The sequence below is a fragment of the Hipposideros armiger genome, unplaced genomic scaffold (assembly GCF_001890085.2).
Source record: "Hipposideros armiger isolate ML-2016 unplaced genomic scaffold, ASM189008v1 scaffold_1152, whole genome shotgun sequence".
Classification (NCBI taxonomy): Eukaryota; Metazoa; Chordata; class Mammalia; order Chiroptera; family Hipposideridae; genus Hipposideros; species Hipposideros armiger.
The window spans coordinates 180923-187755 of NW_017732502.1; the positions used below are offsets into that span (position 1 = coordinate 180923).

At 35.8% G+C, this 6833-nt stretch overlaps 1 long non-coding RNA gene across 1 annotated transcript in view; it reads right to left on the reverse strand.

The window, feature by feature from the left end:
- LOC109376567 (uncharacterized) overlaps nucleotides 1-6833 on the reverse strand; it is a 57697-nt gene that overhangs the window by 5177 nt on the left and 45687 nt on the right. The window contains exon 3 of the long non-coding RNA XR_002122749.1: nucleotides 1199-1395. This is a non-coding gene — a long non-coding RNA (uncharacterized LOC109376567). The remainder of the gene's footprint in view (nucleotides 1-1198; nucleotides 1396-6833) is intronic.

Genomic DNA, 6833 nt, shown 5'->3' on the forward strand with positions numbered 1-6833 from the left:
TATATATATATATATATATATATATATATATATGTATGTATATGGTGATACTGTGATTTAGAGTAAGAAATATATATTTGGTTTTCCTCCAGTTCCTGTTAGAGCTCTTAAAATCCTTTGAATCTCCTAAGTTAGAAGATGATAAGGTGTCTTTTGTTATGTTAATGTGTGACTTTTGGAATGCCCCTAAGTCACCTAAGGTTGAAGCTGGTCACCAGAGAAACCAACTCTGTGATTAGATGGTTAGAACTTTCTGTCCCACCTCCTGACCTCAGGACAGGAAAACAAGGCTAAGATTGAGGAGTTCAGACAGCAATGGCCAATGATTTAATCACACATGCCTATGTAATGAAGCCTCCATAGGACAGAGTTTGGAGAACTGGCCAGTTGGTGGTGAATCCATGGAGACTGGAGAAAGCATCACCATAGGAGAAGGCATGGAAGCTCTGTGCCCTTTCCTCATACGTTGCCCTATTCATCTCTTCCATCTGGTTGTTCTTGAGTTATATCCTTTTATAATAAACCAGGAATCTAGTAAGTAAAATGTTTCTCTGAGTTCTGTGAGCTGCTCTAGCTAATTAATCAAATCTGAGGAAAAGGTTTTGAGAACCTCCTGGGAACCTCCCATCTGTATTTGGTTGGTCAGAAGCCCAGGGAACAACCTGGACTTGCTATTGGCATCTGAACTGGGGCAGTTTGTGGGACAGAGCTCTTAAACTGTGGATTCTGATGTTGTCTCCAGGTAGATAGTGTCAGAATTGAGTTAATTTCTTGGTGGTGGGGAAAAAACCCACACATCGAAATTGGAATTGGGGGCAGAATTGTTAAGTATGTAGGTTATATTTGTTTGGAAGATTTTATTGATTGTTGATAGGAGTAAGCAATCACCCCATCAACAAATTTAAAGATCCCTAGGCAAAAGCATGCCAAAACACTTGGGGAGAGCAGGTCTTTAGCAGGATTCTGTTTGAACATCCTAGAAAGATAAGGACACAAGAGAGAGAAGACCTGGGGTATAGGCAACTGCCTGAGACACTGCCTGAGTATTACCACTGTTGGAGACCTTTTATTAAAACAGAAGAACTGAGGATGAGGGGGAAAGGGACGATGCAAAGTTGAAGAAAATATTGATTCTGCTTTCACAGATATTGAGTTCTAGTGAGATGGTCAGAGATATACAACTGAAAATGTCACTTACTCTGTAATTTTGCCAAGTGCTTGCTCTTTGGCTGGGCTTTCAATGTTCTCTGGAAGACTGTGCCTTGATAAGGGTGATCTGTATCATTTTGAATGAAGGCAGCAAGGTCAAGATACCTGTTGAGTCAATATGTCTGCAAATGCTGTGGCCACCAAACCAGAGGATCCCAAGGTCAGACCTAGGACATTCATTTTTTTCTGTAAGGAGTAGCAGGATGCTTTAAGAATTAATTTAATCAGGACAACAGAAACATTTGCATGATCCTAATTATAATTAAATATGCAAATACTTCAAGATTTTTAAAGCCATGCAGAGAATCATAGGTGAAATATGTGAGTGAAGAAAATGATACTGTTACACTTGAAAAGCAATAATTTTCTTAAAGACTTGTTTATTTCCAAAATATATGAAGCAAACATACCTTGTCCCACATGGTTTTGGTTAGGCCTCAATACTACTTATGCAGTCTTTAAGAAAGAAACAAAAAACTGGATAACTAAACATCTACAGGAAAACATAAAATTGATAAATATTCATTTTTGAGGAAAAAAAAGACTTGAGATCTGCCTAAAAATATGAAAGGATTAATTACTCTCATTAAGTAATAAGGAATAGTTTTACGCAAAGTAAAACATTTTTATAAATTATTATTTAAAACAAAATAAATGTTAATCAGGAAAAAAACCCCAAAATCTAGTAAGCTGTCAGGTAAAATGATGGGACACATTTTCAAGGATATATTCAGAAGATGGGTATCTGTTTTCAAATCCTGCTATTGTATATTGGGCAGAATAGCTACAAATGTGGGATATTTAGTTCACAACACTGGAAGTATTTTCTTATCTCATATGATAGCCAACCTAACTCTTTCGTAAAACTTTAACTTGCTGGAAAAGATAAAGGAGTCAGTTGAAAATGGAGATAGAGTTTAGGGTGACTATTTCCAAAAGTTTTAAAAATCTATTTTATATATCCACTTGTTTTCCAATATCTCGTAGTTCAAAATTTGTTCACCCACTTTATGGATAGAAAAAGAGACCAATGTCACGTTCAAGATTGAAAAGAAAGTGGGAAAGAAAAATGGAGAGGAGCCACAAGAAAAGTAGGATGAAATATAAAACCTGTTGGTCCTTATCTCTTTCCACAGGTCTTTGATTTACGAGAAGTGTGCCCCCCTAAAGTGATCCTCATTTAGGAATCTTACATTCCCAAATGCATTAAAAATCACCCCCCTGCCCCGTCTTCTTTCCTATTTTCTTCCCAGCCCAGCTCACAGTGCCATCGTCTGTGAACATGTCACTGTTCACGTGTTGGAGAATGAGGTCTCTCAGGGTGTCTGTCACTGTCATGTTTTGATTGTTTGTCTACAGCACCCAGACTTTGTTCCATCTTTGGCACACAGATATTGAAATGAAATGGTATGTTGGAAAATCCAGGTTGCCTTTATAACAAAAAGCATGTTGCCTGTTTCATGAACAATGACACTCGATGAATAGCTATTCAAGTTTTTGTAGTACTTCCAGCACTGGATAAAGCAAAAATCTGGCCCAACGTAGAGAGCGGCCATCTCTTTTGTAGCCAGTACTGGAATGGTTAATTGCTTTGTGGTTCTCAAAGAAGCAACAATGAGTAAGCCCCTGCCACTGCATCCCAACTAAAAACAAAACTGACAGATCACACTCCATGGCTGAAACAGATGGTTGCGTACTGGGCTGACAAAGCGAATGTAAACTGTAGAGGCTTTCTTCTCTGTCACAGCCTCAAAGAGGTGAAAAGAATACCTTCCTTTTGGAAGGACACACACACACACACACACACACACACACACACACACACACACACACACACCCTGTACCACAAAAACTAAGCTCTAGTGTNTGCAATGATGTTGCTAACCTTTTTTGATATCAGAGGGATTATTCATTATGAATTTGTACCAACTGGACAAACAGTTAACCAAGTTTACTATTTGGGAATGCTGAAAAGGCTGCATGAAAAAGTTAGATGAAAACGATCTGAACTTTTCGCCAACAATTCATGACTCTTGCTTGCATCATGACAGTGCACCAGCTCACACAACACTGTCTGTGAGGGAATTTTTAGCCAGTGAACAAATAACTGTATTGGAACACCCTCCCTCCTCACCAGATCTCACCCCCAATGACTTCTTTCTTTTCCCAAAGATAAAGGAAATATTGAAAGAAAGACATTATGATGACATTCAGGATATCAAGGGTAATAAGAAAACAGCTCTGATGGCTGCTCGAGAAAAAGAGTTCCAAAATTGCTTTGAAGTGTGGCCTAGGCACTGGTGTGGGTGCATAGCTTCCCAAGGGGAGTACTTCAAAGGTGACCATAGTGATATTCAGCAATGAGGTATGTAGCACTTTTTCTAGGATCAGTTCATGAACTTAATTGTTCAACCTCATATGTTACTGAAGGAGGATTGGAAAATTACGGGCCAAATAGTAAAAAGTAGAGAAAAAAATTCTATGGAAATCTACACTGTGAAACACTAACTGGAACAATGAAAACAAAAAGTGTTCTATAGTTGTTATAAATCTATTGTGAGACAATAAAGCAACATGCTCCCAAAGTCTTTCAATATACATCAAAATATCTTTATTTTAGGTTTGCCACAAAGCCAGTTTTTCCTCTTTCTTGGCATTAAATTCCTCCCAATAATATGACTTAATCTTTTTATAAAACATTTAAACTTTGTGTTGACATAAATATGGTTCAAGTAGCCAAGATGGCTGTTTGTAGACTCTCCCATTTCATGCTTTTTAAAAATTAATATCTGAAGTGTTCATTTTGTGGTATGAAGCAGAGTCTCAGAGACTTTGAAGCCTTGGTGATGGGAATGGTTCAGAGTAGTAGTCAGCAAGTTACGGCCTGTTGACCAGCTGCTTGTTCCTGCAAATAGTTTCATCAGAACAGCCATTGTCACTTGTTTACTTAATGGCTATGGTTGCTTTTCAGCTCCAAAGGCAGAGTTGAGTAGTTGTGACTGGAAGCTTCAATTATTTACTATTTACTAATAAGGGAAACTTTCTTAATTTCTTACATATGACCTAGGAAACCACTTTCCAATAAATAGAACTCTTTGTGATGATAGAAATATTCTATATCTGTGCTATCTAATATGGTAGCCTCTAACCACATATAGCTAACAGGTACTTGAAACATGATTAGTATGACTGAGGGATTAAATGTTTAATTTTCTTGCATTGTAATTAGAATTTAAATTTGAGTAGCCACATGTGGCTAGTGACTACTGTGTTATTAGCACAGATATAGAATAATTCCGTCATCACTTAGTTGTGTTAGGTGGTGCTTCCCTAGGCCAGTCAGGAAACTGTTTCTTAAAGGGCCACGTAGTAAATAAAATGACTCTGGAGCAATTGAAAGGTGACTAACGAAAATGAGAGACTAAAATTTTAATTTTCATGCCATTTTAATTAATTAAAATTTAAATAGCCACATGTGGCTACTGGTTACTGTAATATTAATAGATAGAATGAGCTAGAGCAGTGGTTCTCAAAATGTGGTACCCAGGCCAGAAGCATTGACATCAACTGGGAACTGGTGAAAATTAAAATACTTGGTCCCCACACAAGATCCACTAAATTAGAAACTCTGGGGTTGGGGCCCAGGAAACTATTTTAACCAACACTCTAGGGCAGTGTTTCTCAAAAGTTAGCATGAATCAGAATCGTGTAGCAGGCCTGTTAAAACACAGATTGCTGGAATTTATAGCCAGGGTTCTAATAAGTTTCCCAGGGCTGCGAAAGGCTGCTAATCCATGGGCCATGCTCTGACCCCCAAGGATGTAGCGCAACAGCCTGCAAAATCAGGTGTATGTTTGAATCGTCCATTGAATTGCAAGAAAACATATTAAAATTCTATTTCTTTTTACTTTTCACCTAAAATAAATAAATTAAGCTTTGCTTTCATGTATCATGCCCTCAGTTGGTCCCTACGTCAAATCATCATAATGCTGATAAGTTGACTGTGGCCTCATTTTTTTGCTTTTTACTTTTAATTTTAAATTTGACTTTTTTCTTTTGGTTTGTAGTTCTATACATCATAACGTTCACAGAGAGTTTTATGTGAGTATAGTTTTCATTTATCAAGGGTAGATATTCAAGCGTGGGATTGCTGGGTCATATGATAAGTATATATTTAACTTTATAAGGAAGTATCAAAATGTTTTCCAGAATGATTGTGCCATTTTGCATTCTCACCAGCAAAACACAGGAGTTTTAGGTGTTTCACATTCTTCCCAGCATTTGGTATTGTTAGTATATTTTATTTAAGTCATTGTAACAGGTTATAGTGGTATCTCATCATCATGGTTTTAATTTGCATTTTCCTAATGGCTAATGACACTGAATACCTTTTCATGTGCTTATTTGCCATTCTTATATCTTTTTTTCATAAAATATATGTTTTGGTCTTTGGCCCTTTTTTTAATTGGGTCACTTATTTTCTGATTGTTGGGTTTTGAAAATCTTTGTGTATTCTGGATTCAAGTCCTTTGTTGGATATGTGATTTGTAAATATTTTATTTGCTTCTCTTAATCTCATTTTATTTTAATAACATTTTATACTTAATTTTATTAATGTGAAGCCACATCAATCTGATTAAGTTATTATGTTTTCCAGTTTAGGTAATGAACAAAATAGACAAGTGCTTTATTAAGATTACTGTAAAGGAAATTCTGGCTGAGAAACTATTAATAAGGCAGTCACAAGGAAACAAGAAAATGGCACGATTGACATTTGTGTCCCTCATAGAATCTCTTTATCATAAAAATTATGAGAAAATTGCTGTCAGTGGCAAGTGATCTGGCGTATATATTTGCGAATGTGCCATTTTTACAAGGAGTGAGAAAGCAATGGCTTTTAAAAGATATTCTTGCTATGGAGAAACCTTTTTGAAAATGCTTGCTAGGAAAATTTGGAGTGATTTTGTTGCTAAAAACAATGCATATATGTCATCTATTTAAAGCCTCACATTTGAACACTTAAAAACTTTGGAAAAAGAATTCCCAAACCTGTTTGATAAATTATAGCTGAGGAATTTCAACTGTGACTATTTGTTACACATATAAAATTATAACATCTTCGATTTATTTCCTAGAAGAACTAAATGACATTAGGGAAGAGGCAAGTTTATAGCTACATTTCAACAAAATTATTTTCAAAATTATTGGGTGGGGTTGCAAAATTAGTACTATGATTTTGTAAGTGCAGACAATAATGCCCTTCTTTCCTATGGGGGTCCTTTTCTTTGAGAGGTGTCTGTTTCAATTGTGACAACCACGAAAGTCAAGAATCAAAATTAATCAAGTTATTACTATACTTTTGAATTAGTATACCTGTAAGTGTTAAGCCAAGGTTTTTAAAAAGAAGGAAGCATTTTCAACATCGCCTTGCCTAAAAAACCATCTTTACTGATAATATATTTTCTGAAAGCAAAATCTTTGCACATCAATAAAGAAAAGAAAAATTATTTCAGGAATATGTATTTCTTTCTTATTCCATTCTGTTAAAATATCTGTGTGTGTATGTGCACATGCATATATATATATATATATATATATATATATATATATATATATATATATAT